General features: G+C 41.9%; 2 long non-coding RNA genes across 3 annotated transcripts; both read right to left on the bottom strand.

The window, feature by feature from the left end:
• Positions 1–2,626: 2,626 nt before the first annotated feature.
• LOC145548002 (uncharacterized) lies at positions 2,627–6,305 on the bottom strand. Of its 2 annotated transcripts, XR_014084287.1 has the most exons (7): positions 6,204–6,305; positions 4,596–4,769; positions 4,268–4,357; positions 3,696–3,882; positions 3,444–3,598; positions 3,260–3,344; positions 2,627–2,954 (listed from the first exon to the last, which is right to left on the bottom strand). It is a non-coding gene; the product is annotated as an uncharacterized LOC145548002 (long non-coding RNA). The 2 variants fall into 2 exon arrangements; XR_014084288.1 differs by lacking the exon at positions 4,268–4,357.
• A 3,539-nt stretch (positions 6,306–9,844) lies between these two features.
• Positions 9,845–13,503, bottom strand: LOC145548001 (uncharacterized). Its single transcript, XR_014084286.1, has 7 exons — positions 13,402–13,503; positions 11,819–11,992; positions 11,491–11,580; positions 10,919–11,105; positions 10,666–10,820; positions 10,481–10,565; positions 9,845–10,173 (listed from the first exon to the last, which is right to left on the bottom strand). It is a non-coding gene; the product is annotated as an uncharacterized LOC145548001 (long non-coding RNA).
• Positions 13,504–15,793: the final 2,290 nt, after the last annotated feature.

The following is a 15,793-nucleotide window of genomic DNA, read 5'->3' as shown; positions in this document are numbered from 1 at the left end:
GACCTGGCGGCAGCGATTCTCCCGCTTCAGAGTCGCGTCGAAACTCGACAGAGAGAGCGGCGAGGTGCAGGTAAATTCGCTCCTGTACTCTATGGGGAGAGACGCCGAACCTATTTACGGCTCTTTTGTGTTTCCCGCTGCGACGGAGGATATGCCACATCCAGAGTATGAGTTCGCCCTAGTGATGCAGAAGTTTGACGAACATTTTGTTCCAAAAGAAACGTTATCCATGACCGCGCCTGTTTTCACAAAAGGAGCCAAAGGGCCGGTGAGACGGTCGAAGCTTTTGTGCGGAGCTTATATGAGCTCGCGCAGCACTGTGAGTTCGGCGCGGGGAAAGACGAACAGATTCGGGACCGGATCGTTATTGGAATAATGGATAAAAAAAACTTCAACTTGAAGCGGACCTGACTCTGGAGAGAGCCATCCAGCTTGCACGTCAGAGTGAACAAGTGAAGCAGCAAAGTGCAGAGCGCGTGGAAACTACAGTGAATGAGGTGAGACAGAAACAGTTTAGCAGCTCAAAGAGGAACTATGAGAAACCACAGCAGAAATACGGCGGGAACAGACAGAACTGTCAGAGATGCGGTAGGACGCATGACAGAAAAGAAAACTGTCCTGCCCGAAATAAAAGATGCAGAAAGTGCAACAAAACGGGACATTTCGAGGCTGTGTGTAAAACTAAAATGCTAAAACAAGTCAGAGCTGAAGCTGTTATAGATTCAGATGAGGATTCATTCTTTATTGGTGAACTGTTCCTTAGAGCAACAGCAAAGTCAAATGTCATTGAGAAGTCGGATTCAGACTTCGACTGGGACATTGAGCTGCTGGTGAACGGTAGCCCAGTGAATTTTAAAATTGACACTGGTGCTGATACCACAGTCATGACAGACGCAACTTTCAATAATCTACGGCAAAAGCCAAAACTGCATAAGTCCAGATCAACAGTGTACAGTCCAGGTGGAAAGGTCAGATGTGTGGGTACGTTCCTCGCTACCACCACACACAACGGACAGAGATACCAGTACTGGATTACAGTTATTAAAGGACAATTTGTCAGTAACCTATTAGGCAGAGCAGTGGCAAAGCAAATGGGACTGGTTAAACGAGTCAATGCTATCGGCGGTGACTATTTATTATCCAGTGATGTGTTTGGGGAAATAGGACTGCTGAACTGTGTGCCTGTTAGAATTGAGCTGACGGAAGAGGCAATTCCATACAGTGTTAATACACCACGTCGAGTCCCTTTTCCCCTCCTTCCAAAGGTGGAGAAAGAACTAAAGCGGATGCTGAACCTTGGGATCATTGAGGAGGTCACTGAACCAACAGATTGGTGTGCCCCAATGGTACCCGCTCCAAAGCGCAATAAGGATGAAGTCAGAGTGTGTGTAGATTTAAAGCGACTGAACAAGGGGGTTAAGCGCGAACGCTACATTTTACCTACATTAGATGACATAACACCTAAACTGGCTGGGGCAAAGATTTTCTCCACTCTGGATGCCTCTAGTGGGTTTTGGCAAATTCCATTAGACCCCAGCTGTCAAAGACTGACCACATTTATTACCCCGATGGGCCGGTTTTGTCAGGATCTGTGTTTCCCCAGTTATTTTTGGTTAGTCTTTTTAAGTTTTGTTTTGAGAACTTTTCCACCTTGGATGGAACCGGTGTTACGCCTGGTGTCCACCAGAGGGCACACACCCACTCTACCCTGAGAAGCCGCCAGGGTCAACCCGTGTACACACCTGCAACTCGTTGAGGAGGCGTGGACTATGGATATAAGCGGCAGCTTCACTCCGTCTCACCGCCTGAGTGTTTGCGCAATTTGGTAAACAGTCGTTTCCAGAACTAGGCCCTCTGAGTCCTGCTCGAGTCTAACCTTTGTTGTTTTCCCCGTCAGATTCCTCTGCCTCCTCCTCGTTGCTTTGGTGTGCTCCATTGTCGCTGGCTTCTGAGTGAGTGTGCCTATTTCCCTCCGTGGATCATCTCCCCTCTGTGAGATCATCTCCCCACTTTGATCTGGAAGATCAAAGTTGGGAACACCCCCAAAGGTGGTGGAGAATGACCGAGCTAAGATCCTGTGGGACTTCCAGATCCAGACAGTCAAAATAGTAATGGCGAACCAACCGGACATTGTGGTGGTCGATAAACAACAGAGGAAAGCAGTTGTGGTGGATGTAGCAATACCAAGTGATTACAATACTTGGTATTGTTGTAATCACAACAAATGACTGAGCCATACGTGAAGAAGGACAACAGACATTAATATTAAAATCACCAACAATGAGAACTCGGTCATACCTTGGCATGATATTAGCCATGAAATCAGAAAAGTAATTTATAAAGTTTTTGTTGTTTTATGATGGCCGATAGACCGCCGCACACAGCACAGTGTGAGAACTGCCGAGTTCAGATAGGCTAATCTCAAAGCTAATCCCATAGTAGTTGTTTTACTGCTTACAAGTAAAACAACTTTTAAAAACAGTCACTATTCCTCCACCGACATCCTTGGAGCATTAAATAGCCGCAGTTCCGCGGTTCAAGTTCTTTAAAAATGCTGGAGTCACCCAAACCACTTGTCCATGATTCTGTCATAAATAAAACATCCAATCAATGAGAGGAAAAGAAATCCCTAATGACCAAAGTTTTATTTGTCAGCGACCTGGCATTTGCCAAACCGATCCTGGCAGAAATCGCCGGGTCTACACCATCAGCTGGCGTCCGGTGCTCCCGGCAAAGAGGCCGCAGGTTGCTAGGATTCACCCTGCATCTACAGGGCCGAGGAGCGCAGGGCCCTCAGGGCTGTCACCTCCAAACTGGTGCAGTGGCTAAAACAGGATCCCAGGAACAGCATCAGATATCTCAGTCCAGAAATGTGCAGTTCGAGGCAAAGCCAAGATACTGCGGCTCCCAGGCTTCTGGTAGAGGACCCGAGCTCAGAGGATGAACGAGTCCACCTGCGGAAGGGTGAAAAGGGATTTTTATAAATATATATATGTACACTTTAGAGCTGTTGCCTTGCAGCAAGAAGGTTCTGGGTTCGATTCCCGGCCCCGGTCTTTCTGCATGGAGTTTGCATGTTCTCCCAGTGCATGCGTGGGTTTTCTCCGGGTACTCCGGTTTCCTCCCACAGTTCAAAAACATGACTGTCAGGTTAATTGGCCTCTCTAAATTGCCCCTAGGTGTGAGTGTGTGTGTGCATGGTTGTGTATCCTGTGTGTCTCTGTGTTGCCCTGCGACAGACTGGCGACCTGTCCCGTACCATGTCCACTGTAGTGTCCACTGTAGGTTGAGTAACAAATGACTCTGAAGATCGCAAGTGCCGAGCAGAAAATAGGCAGCTTCATCTGATGAACAAGAGCAGAAGATGACAGTCAGTGACTGACTTTCTATACAGACTTTCTACAACACTTTTAAATTGCTTGTTTATGGAAGAAGAGTATTACCAAAAAGGAGTAAGATGAAACAGATGATCCCATGATGTTGCATCAGAGTGACAATCTCCTCTTTTATATTGAAAAGCATATCATTATCCTGGTAGCTGTCCAAACTGTCTCCATCTATTAGTCCCCTTCTTACTAAGCCTTTTCTTCGCGTCCTCCTGGCCCAAGATGGAAAAAATACAAATGTTTAAATGTGTACATTGATCAGCGGATGACTGTTAAACATAATAGCTAAAAAATGCTTATATAATATACCTGACTCTCGTCTCTCGGTATGAGATTGTTGGTTCCCCATTCAAGAACATCTTCATGTCTCGACTACTCTATGCACTCTAATACACATGCCTCTATAGAGGCCTCTATAGAGGCATGTGTATTCCGGTTGACCCCAGTTGTTTTTCACCTTTAGACTGATATGGCTGAAGGAGTCCATTTTTACTTCCTGTTAGCCAAGAAAGATGCAAATTAGGAGGGTTAGATTGATCATCCATAGCTACAAATAGACAATGGAAACAAAGGAGATCTGCTTAAAGTGCGTGGAAGCCCAGTTCAACTGTCCTTGCTGTATATTTTGCATAGATTTTTCAAGATACCATGGAATTATAGCAATGTCTTCCTAACCAGAAAACAAAATGTTATCTAGTAAGATTAGAGGTTTATTTGGATTTGTTTCTTATTGTGATACAACAAAAATAACTGTTTTGTGATAACAACCTTATGGTTGTATGTTAGGAACAATTACCAATATTTATAACAGGGTCAGTCACTCTGGGCTTCTGTAAGAACTGTTGTATTTGGTTAATAAAATATTAATTTGACATATTTACAGGAAGCTTGAAGGTCTGTAAGCTGTCGCCATCTTCATCATATTGAAAAGTTCCCAATAAACTCTCCTGATTGTCTAAATGCTTCTTTCCCTAAGACAAAATTAGATAGAAATCCAGTTCATTATCTTGTTCTTTCTATATAAAAGTTAGTTGGTGTATCTAAAAACGTATCACACCCTGAGATAAGCAGAAAATTCATTTGTGTAGACAAAGTTTGGATGTGATCAAGTGATGTCATACTAAATCATTGCTAACACATTTTAAAGCCCCTTCTTCCACACTATAGGTGGACACGTATATAAGATACATGTGATGTTGCTTGACTTACATAGACAGAAAATTCCTTCGGAGCACTGGAGACTGTGAAAGTCGGGGATATACTCTTAGGAATATGACCCAGGGATACGTGAGTTATGGTGATTTTGTGGGACAGTTTGATGGATAAGCGTCCTGGGAAGCCTGCAAAGGCCCAACATTGTCCAGGACTCAAATGATTTCTTCCCTGAAGACAAAGTACAAAACAAAGTTTAGGTGGGGTACCAAGACTAATTAGAAAAGAAAATCATAAAGCCTAATATTTTATCAAACAGAAATACCACTTTGCATAATATTCATTTAATGTTCCGAGTGTTGTTCAGACCTAAATGTTGTCCCTAAACTGACATTGGGATGTCATTCGGACTAGAAAAGGGGTCTCATTCCCAGAAAGAACAATAGCAGACATTGAGGACAGTTACAAGTTGTTGTTGAAAATATATCCCAAACAATCTACATGTTCTGTTGTTGTGAAATGTTGCTGAAGTCAAATGGTGCACAAGTTTTGCACCTGCACAAAAAACACAGAAATATTGAGTCAAGAAACCTTGATGCTGAAAATTTGCAATCTGGTTTATGATCTTAGCATGTGGAGAGTCACAAGCATGCAGAGTAACATGGATTTACTCCATTCAGTATGTTAAAATTAGTGCACAAGCTGAAATTAGTCAAAATGGTGATATTAGCCTAATTGCAGCCAGTGGCATGTGGGCTATAACTAGCATGTTGTCTTACAATAACTTCCTCCATACAGTGTGCTAAACATGGTTAATAAATAAACAAAATAATTTTAGGGAAAAGGCTACTGTTAATGTGAGCAGTAGTTATATTAGCAATGTTTGTGATACTGTTTTGCAAAAATAAAAATTAATTGTTTACTTCGTGGCACTTGGTTACCAGTAAACACACTCATCTCTTAGCAACAGATTAGCAACAAAAAATGTTATTGTTCAAAAAACACAAGATTACTTCTTCTGTTTTGAAATGCTACTTATTTTACCTTAACAAGAATTGTGCAGTTGGTGAATTTTGCAGAAAAGTTAATTCTTTTTGTCATAGTGGTAAATATATTATAAAACATACATTCAACACAAAAGTTAAAATCTCGATTTATGCTTCGTGGCAATTGGTTAGCAGTAGAAAACGCTTCCCTCTTAAAACCAAATTAATAACAAGTTACATATTTTATAAAACATAAGCTCTATCGAAATAATGCTTACTTTATTAGAGACAAGACATTTACCGTTGGTACATTTTGCAAAAGTTAAAATCTTAAGTTTACTTCGTAGCACTTGGTTACCAGTAAACAAACCCATCTCTTAGCAACAGGCTAGCAACAAAACTTCTTATTGATCAAAAAACATAATATTTCTTCTGCTCATTGGAAATACCACTTATTTTATACTTAAGAATTGTGTAGTTGGTGAATTTTGTAGAAAAGTTCATTCTTTTTGTCATAGTGGTAAATATATTATGAAACACACATTCAACACAAAAGTTAAAATCTCGACTTATACTTCGTGGCAGTTCGTTACCAGTAGAAAACGCTTATCTCTTAAAACCAAATTAATAACAAGTTTTATAGTTTATAAAACATAAGCTCTTTCGAAATAATGCTTACCTGATTAGATACAAGACATTTACCGTTGCCAAATCTGATGTTCACTTCGTGGCACTTGGTTTACCAGTAAACACACCCATCTCTTAGCAACAGGTTAGCAACAAATATTGTTATTGTTCGAAAAACATAAGATTTCTTCTGCTCTTTTGAAATAGGCCTACTACTTATCTTACACTATTTATCAAAAACTGTGCAGTTGCTGAATTTTGCAGAAAAGTGTTGTTTTTTGTTTGTTTTTAGTGGTAAGTATATTGTATAACAGACATTCAACAAAAAAGTATAAATCTGATTTATACTTCGTTGCAGTTCATTACCTTTAGAAAACGCTCATCTCTTAACAACAAATTAATTATAGGTGTAGAGCAGTGTTTCCCAACCCTGGTCCTCAAGGCACACTGACCTGCATGTTTTAGATGCTCCCCTGCATCATCAGCACACATGATTGCAATTGATAGCTGATTAACAGGGTTTTGCTGAATTGCAATCATCTGAATGGGGTGTGTTGAAGCAGGGGAACATCTAAAACATAAAAGGTCAGTATGCCTTGAGGACCAGGGTTGGGAAACACTGGTGTAGAGCAATAGGTGCCTTACATGCATTGCATGGAAGCATTGAAAAACAGTGTAAACATTGGTGTTTATGCTATGACAAAGATGGACTTTGCTTATTACAGGTTACTTCTGAAAGTGCTTGATTTCACTCGATTTTATGTTGGGGTATGTTGTGAGATTAGCTTCTATTGTATATCAAGTAGTTTGGTTTCCTGACCACTAGGGGAGCACTAGAAAGATATACCAAAAAGGGAGTTCGAATAAGAAGCTGTTCATGTTGATACCTCGTGCTCTAGCATAAAATAAAGAAGTACGGCTTTGCAACCGACGATTGCTTCTCCTGTCTTCCCTCGTATCATGACATGGTGTCAGAAATAAGGACTTAAACGCCTACGGAAAGAGCACAATGGCAAAGTTTGGACCTCCGGAGCCGTTCGATTTTACCCAGCCGGCGGAGTGGCCGACCTGGCGGCAGCGATTCTCCCGCTTCAGAGTCGCGTCGAAACTCGACAGAGAGAGCGGCGAGGTGCAGGTAAATTCGCTCCTGTACTCTATGGGGAGAGACGCCGAACCTATTTACGGCTCTTTTGTGTTTCCCGCTGCGACGGAGGATATGCCACATCCAGAGTATGAGTTCGCCCTAGTGATGCAGAAGTTTGACGAACATTTTGTTCCAAAAAGAAACGTTATCCATGACCGCGCCTGTTTTCACAAAAGGAGCCAAAGGGCCGGTGAGACGGTCGAAGCTTTTGTGCGGAGCTTATATGAGCTCGCGCAGCACTGTGAGTTCGGCGCGGGGAAAGACGAACAGATTCGGGACCGGATCGTTATTGGAATAATGGATAAAAAAAACTTCAACTTGAAGCGGACCTGACTCTGGAGAGAGCCATCCAGCTTGCACGTCAGAGTGAACAAGTGAAGCAGCAAAGTGCAGAGCGCGTGGAAACTACAGTGAATGAGGTGAGACAGAAACAGTTTAGCAGCTCAAAGAGGAACTATGAGAAACCACAGCAGAAATACGGCGGGAACAGACAGAACTGTCAGAGATGCGGTAGGACGCATGACAGAAAAGAAAACTGTCCTGCCCGAAATAAAAGATGCAGAAAGTGCAACAAAACGGGACATTTCGAGGCTGTGTGTAAAACTAAAATGCTAAAACAAGTCAGAGCTGAAGCTGTTATAGATTCAGATGAGGATTCATTCTTTATTGGTGAACTGTTCCTTAGAGCAACAGCAAAGTCAAATGTCATTGAGAAGTCGGATTCAGACTTCGACTGGGACATTGAGCTGCTGGTGAACGGTAGCCCAGTGAATTTTAAAATTGACACTGGTGCTGATACCACAGTCATGACAGACGCAACTTTCAATAATCTACGGCAAAAGCCAAAACTGCATAAGTCCAGATCAACAGTGTACAGTCCAGGTGGAAAGGTCAGATGTGTGGGTACGTTCCTCGCTACCACCACACACAACGGACAGAGATACCAGTACTGGATTACAGTTATTAAAGGACAATTTGTCAGTAACCTATTAGGCAGAGCAGTGGCAAAGCAAATGGGACTGGTTAAACGAGTCAATGCTATCGGCGGTGACTATTTATTATCCAGTGATGTGTTTGGGGAAATAGGACTGCTGAACTGTGTGCCTGTTAGAATTGAGCTGACGGAAGAGGCAATTCCATACAGTGTTAATACACCACGTCGAGTCCCTTTTCCCCTCCTTCCAAAGGTGGAGAAAGAACTAAAGCGGATGCTGAACCTTGGGATCATTGAGGAGGTCACTGAACCAACAGATTGGTGTGCCCCAATGGTACCCGCTCCAAAGCGCAATAAGGATGAAGTCAGAGTGTGTGTAGATTTAAAGCGACTGAACAAGGGGGTTAAGCGCGAACGCTACATTTTACCTACATTAGATGACATAACACCTAAACTGGCTGGGGCAAAGATTTTCTCCACTCTGGATGCCTCTAGTGGGTTTTGGCAAATTCCATTAGACCCCAGCTGTCAAAGACTGACCACATTTATTACCCCGATGGGCCGGTTTTGTCAGGATCTGTGTTTCCCCAGTTATTTTTGGTTAGTCTTTTTAAGTTTTGTTTTGAGAACTTTTCCACCTTGGATGGAACCGGTGTTACGCCTGGTGTCCACCAGAGGGCACACACCCACTCTACCCCTGAGAAGCCGCCAGGGTCAACCCGTGTACACACCTGCAACTCGTTGAGGAGGCGTGGACTATGGATATAAGCGGCAGCTTCACTCCGTCTCACCGCCTGAGTGTTTGCGCAATTTGGTAAACAGTCGTTTCCAGAACTAGGCCCTCTGAGTCCTGCTCGAGTCTAACCTTTGTTGTTTTCCCCGTCAGATTCCTCTGCCTCCTCCTCGTTGCTTTGGTGTGCTCCATTGTCGCTGGCTTCTGAGTGAGTGTGCCTATTTCCCTCCGTGGATCATCTCCCCTCTGTGAGATCATCTCCCCACTTTGATCTGGAAGATCAAAGTTGGGAACACCCCCAAAGGTGGTGGAGAATGACCGAGCTAAGATCCTGTGGGACTTCCAGATCCAGACAGTCAAAATAGTAATGGCGAACCAACCGGACATTGTGGTGGTCGATAAACAACAGAGGAAAGCAGTTGTGGTGGATGTAGCAATACCAAGTGATTACAATACTTGGTATTGTTGTAATCACAACAAATGACTGAGCCATACGTGAAGAAGGACAACAGACATTAATATTAAAATCACCAACAATGAGAACTCGGTCATACCTTGGCATGATATTAGCCATGAAATCAGAAAAGTAATTTATAAAGTTTTTGTTGTTTTATGATGGCCGATAGACCGCCGCACACAGCACAGTGTGAGAACTGCCGAGTTCAGATAGGCTAATCTCAAAGCTAATCCCATAGTAGTTGTTTTACTGCTTACAAGTAAAACAACTTTTAAAAACAGTCACTATTCCTCCACCGACATCCTTGGAGCATTAAATAGCCGCAGTTCCGCGGTTCAAGTTCTTTAAAAATGCTGGAGTCACCCAAACCACTTGTCCATGATTCTGTCATAAATAAAACATCCAATCAATGAGAGGAAAAGAAATCCCTAATGACCAAAGTTTTATTTGTCAGCGACCTGGCATTTGCCAAACCGATCCTGGCAGAAATCGCCGGGTCTACACCATCAGCTGGCGTCCGGTGCTCCCGGCAAAGAGGCCGCAGGTTGCTAGGATTCACCCTGCATCTACAGGGCCGAGGAGCGCAGGGCCCCTCAGGGCTGTCACCTCCAAACTGGTGCAGTGGCTAAAACAGGATCCCAGGAACAGCATCAGATATCTCAGTCCAGAAATGTGCAGTTCTAGGCAAAGCCAAGATACTGCGGCTCCCAGGCTTCTGGTAGAGGACCCGAGCTCAGAGGATGAACGAGTCCACCTGCGGAAGGGTGAAAAGGGATTTTTATAAATATATATATATGTACACTTTAGAGCTGTTGCCTTGCAGCAAGAAGGTTCTGGGTTCGATTCCCGGCCCCGGTCTTTCTGCATGGAGTTTGCATGTTCTCCCAGTGCATGCGTGGGTTTTCTCCGGGTACTCCGGTTTCCTCCCACAGTTCAAAAACATGACTGTCAGGTTAATTGGCCTCTCTAAATTGCCCCTAGGTGTGAGTGTGTGTGTGCATGGTTGTGTATCCTGTGTGTCTCTGTGTTGCCCTGCGACAGACTGGCGACCTGTCCCGTACCATGTCCACTGTAGTGTCCACTGTAGGTTGAGTAACAAATGACTCTGAAGATCGCAAGTGCCGAGCAGAAAATAGGCAGCTTCATCTGATGAACAAGAGCAGAAGATGACAGTCAGTGACTGACTTTCTATACAGACTTTCTACAACACTTTTAAATTGCTTGTTTATGGAAGGAGAGTATTTACCAAAAAGGAGTAAGATGAAACAGATGATCCCATGATGTTGCATCAGAGTGACAATCTCCTCTTTTATATTGAAAAGCATATCATTATCCTGGTAGCTGTCCAAACTGTCTCCATCTATTAGTCCCCTTCTTACTAAGCGTTTTCTTCGCGTCCTCCTGGCCCAAGATGGAAAAAATACAAATGTTTAAATGTGTACATTGATCAGCGGATGACTGTTAAACATAATAGCTAAAAAAATGCTTATATAATATACCTGACTCTCGTCTCTCGGTATGAGATTGTTGGTTCCCCATTCAAGAACCTCTTCATGTCTCGACTACTCTATGCACTCTAATACACATGCCTCTATAGAGGCCTCTATAGAGGCATGTGTATTCCGGTTGACCCCAGTTGTTTTTCACCTTTAGACTGATATGGCTGAAGGAGTCCATTTTTACTTCCTGTTAGCCAAGAAAGATGCAAATTAGGAGGGTTAGATTGATCATCCATAGCTACAAATAGACAATGGAAACAAAGGAGATCTGCTTAAAGTGCGTGGAAGCCCAGTTCAACTGTCCTTGCTGTATATTTTGCATAGATTTTTCAAGATACCATGGAATTATAGCAATGTCTTCCTAACCAGAAAACAAAATGTTATCTAGTAAGATTAGAGGTTTATTTGGATTTGTTTCTTATTGTGATACAACAAAAATAACTGTTTTGTGATAACAACCTTATGGTTGTATGTTAGGAACAATTACCAATATTTATAACAGGGTCAGTCACTCTGGGCTTCTGTAAGAACTGTTGTATTTGGTTAATAAAATATTAATTTGACATATTTACAGGAAGCTTGAAGGTCTGTAAACTGTCGCCATCTTCATCATATTGAAAAGTTCCCAATAAACTCTCCTGATTGTCTAAATGCTTCTTTCCCTAAGACAAAATTAGATAGAAATCCAGTTCATTATCTTGTTCTTTCTATATAAAAGTTAGTTGGTGTATCTAAAAACGTATCACACCCTGAGATAAGCAGAAAATTCATTTGTGTAGACAAAGTTTGGATGTGATCAAGTGATGTCATACTAAATCATTGCTAACACATTTTAAAGCCCCTTCTTCCACACTATAGGTGGACACGTATATAAGATACATGTGATGTTGCTTGACTTACATAGACAGAAAATTCCTTCGGAGCACTGGAGACTGTGAAAGTCGGGGATATACTCTTAGGAATATGACCCAGGGATACGTGAGTTATGGTGATTTTGTGGGACAGTTTGATGGATAAGCGTCCTGGGAAGCCTGCAAAGGCCCAACATTGTCCAGGACTCAAATGATTTCTTCCCTGAAGACAAAGTACAAAACAAAGTTTAGGTGGGGTACCAAGACTAATTAGAAAAGAAAATCATAAAGCCTAATATTTTATCAAACAGAAATACCACTTTGCATAATATTCATTTAATGTTCCGAGTGTTGTTCAGACCTAAATGTTGTCCCTAAACTGACATTGGGATGTCATTCGGACTAGAAAAGGGGTCTCATTCCCAGAAAGAACAATAGCAGACATTGAGGACAGTTACAAGTTGTTGTTGAAAATATATCCCAAACAATCTACATGTTCTGTTGTTGTGAAATGTTGCTGAAGTCAAATGGTGCACAAGTTTTGCACCTGCACAAAAAACACAGAAATATTGAGTCAAGAAACCTTGATGCTGAAAATTTGCAATCTGGTTTATGATCTTAGCATGTGGAGAGTCACAAGCATGCAGAGTAACATGGATTTACTCCATTCAGTATGTTAAAATTAGTGCACAAGCTGAAATTAGCCAAAATGGTGATATTAGCCTAAATGCAGCCAGTGGCATGTGGGCTATAACTAGCATGTTGTCTTACAATAACTTCCTCCATACAGTGTGCTAAACATGGTTAATAAATAAACAAAATAATTTTAGGGAAAAGGCTACTGTTAATGTGAGCAGTAGTTATATTAGCAATGTTTGTGATACTGTTTTGCAAAAATAAAAATTAATTGTTTACTTCGTGGCACTTGGTTACCAGTAAACACACTCATCTCTTAGCAACAGATTAGCAACAAAAATGTTATTGTTCAAAAAACACAAGATTACTTCTTCTGTTTTGAAATGCTACTTATTTTACCTTAACAAGAATTGTGCATTTGGTGAATTTTGCAGAAAAGTTAATTCTTTTTGTCATAGTGGTAAATATATTATAAAACATACATTCAACACAAAAGTTAAAATCTCGATTTATGCTTCGTGGCAATTGGTTAGCAGTAGAAAACGCTTCCCTCTTAAAACCAAATTAATAACAAGTTACATAGTTTATAAAACATAAGCTCTATCGAAATAATGCTTACCTTATTAGATACAAGACATTTACCGTTGGTACATTTTGCAAAAGTTAAAATCTTAAGTTTACTTCGTAGCACTTGGTTACCAGTAAACACACCCATCTCTTAGCAACAGGCTAGCAACATAATATTTCTTCTGCTCATTGGCAATACCACTTATTTTATACTTAAGAATTGTGTAGTTGGTGAATTTTGTAGAAAAGTTCATTCTTTTTGTCATAGTGGTAAATATATTATGAAACACACATTCAACACAAAAGTTAAAATCTCGACTTATACTTCGTGGCAGTTCGTTACCAGTAGAAAACGCTTATCTCTTAAAACCAAATTAATAACAAGTTTTATAGTTTATAAAACATAAGCTCTTTCGAAATAATGCTTACCTGATTAGATACAAGACATTTACCGTTGCCAAATCTGATGTTCACTTCGTGGCACTTGGTTTACCAGTAAACACACCCATCTCTTAGCAACAGGTTAGCAACAAATATTGTTATTGTTCGAAAAACATAAGATTTCTTCTGCTCTTTTGAAATAGGCCTACTACTTATCTTACACTATTTATCAAAAACTGTGCAGTTGCTGAATTTTGCAGAAAAGTGTTGTTTTTTGTTTGTTTTTAGTGGTAAGTATATTGTATAACAGACATTCAACAAAAAAGTATAAATCTGATTTATACTTCGTTGCAGTTCATTACCTTTAGAAAACGCTCATCTCTTAACAACAAATTAATTATAGGTGTAGAGCAGTGCTTCCCAACCCTGGTCCTCAAGGCACACTGACCTGCATGTTTTAGATGCTCCCCTGCATCATCAGCACACATGATTGCATTGATAGCTGATTAACAGGGTTTTGCTGAATTGCAATCATCTGAATGGGGTGTGTTGAAGCAGGGGAACATCTAAAACATAAACGGTCAGTATGCCTTGAGGACCAGGGTTGGGAAACACTGGTGTAGAGCAATAGGTGCCTTACATGCATTGCATGGAAGCATTGAAAAACAGTGTAAACATTGGTGTTTATGCTATGACAAAGATGGACTTTGCTTATTACAGGTTACTTCTGAAAGTGCTTGATTTCACTCGATTTTATGTTGGGGTATGTTGTGAGATTAGCTTCTATTGTATATCAAGTAGTTTGGTTTCCTGACCACTAGGGGAGCACTAGAAAGATATACCAAAAAGGGAGTTCGAATAAGAAGCTGTTCATGTTGATACCTCGTGCTCTAGCATAAAATAAAGAAGTACGGCTTTGCAACCGACGATTGCTTCTCCTGTCTTCCCTCGTATCATGACATGGTGTCAGAAATAAGGACTTAAACGCCTACGGAAAGAGCACAATGGCAAAGTTTGGACCTCCGGAGCCGTTCGATTTTACCCAGCCGGCGGAGTGGCCGACCTGGCGGCAGCGATTCTCCCGCTTCAGAGTCGCGTCGAAACTCGACAGAGAGAGCGGCGAGGTGCAGGTAAATTCGCTCCTGTACTCTATGGGGAGAGACGCCGAACCTATTTACGGCTCTTTTGTGTTTCCCGCTGCGACGGAGGATATGCCACATCCAGAGTATGAGTTCGCCCTAGTGATGCAGAAGTTTGACGAACATTTTGTTCCAAAAAGAAACGTTATCCATGACCGCGCCTGTTTTCACAAAAGGAGCCAAAGGGCCGGTGAGACGGTCGAAGCTTTGTGCGGAGCTTATATGAGCTCGCGCAGCACTGTGAGTTCGGCGCGGGGAAAGACGAACAGATTCGGGACCGGATCGTTATTGGAATAATGGATAAAAAAAACTTCAACTTGAAGCGGACCTGACTCTGGAGAGAGCCATCCAGCTTGCACGTCAGAGTGAACAAGTGAAGCAGCAAAGTGCAGAGCGCGTGGAAACTACAGTGAATGAGGTGAGACAGAAACAGTTTAGCAGCTCAAAGAGGAACTATGAGAAACCACAGCAGAAATACGGCGGGAACAGACAGAACTGTCAGAGATGCGGTAGGACGCATGACAGAAAAGAAAACTGTCCTGCCCGAAATAAAAGATGCAGAAAGTGCAACAAAACGGGACATTTCGAGGCTGTGTGTAAAACTAAAATGCTAAAACAAGTCAGAGCTGAAGCTGTTATAGATTCAGATGAGGATTCATTCTTTATTGGTGAACTGTTCCTTAGAGCAACAGCAAAGTCAAATGTCATTGAGAAGTCGGATTCAGACTTCGACTGGGACATTGAGCTGCTGGTGAACGGTAGCCCAGTGAATTTTAAAATTGACACTGGTGCTGATACCACAGTCATGACAGACGCAACTTTCAATAATCTACGGCAAAAGCCAAAACTGCATAAGTCCAGATCAACAGTGTACAGTCCAGGTGGAAAGGTCAGATGTGTGGGTACGTTCCTCGCTACCACCACACACAACGGACAGAGATACCAGTACTGGATTACAGTTATTAAAGGACAATTTGTCAGTAACCTATTAGGCAGAGCAGTGGCAAAGCAAATGGGACTGGTTAAACGAGTCAATGCTATCGGCGGTGACTATTTATTATCCAGTGATGTGTTTGGGGAAATAGGACTGCTGAACTGTGTGCCTGTTAGAATTGAGCTGACGGAAGAGGCAATTCCATACAGTGTTAATACACCACGTCGAGTCCCTTTTCCCCTCCTTCCAAAGGTGGAGAAAGAACTAAAGCGGATGCTGAACCTTGGGATCATTGAGGAGGTCACTGAACCAACAGATTGGTGTGCCCCAATGGTACCCGCTCCAAAGCGCAATAAGGATGAAGTCA

The sequence above is a fragment of the Poecilia reticulata genome, chromosome 17, assembly GCF_904066995.2.
Source record: "Poecilia reticulata chromosome 17, P_reticulata-male-v2, whole genome shotgun sequence".
In the NCBI taxonomy this organism is placed as follows: domain Eukaryota; kingdom Metazoa; phylum Chordata; class Actinopteri; order Cyprinodontiformes; family Poeciliidae; genus Poecilia; species Poecilia reticulata.
Note: the sequence above shows the minus strand (reverse complement) of the source record. Positions and strands in the feature narration are given on the sequence as shown.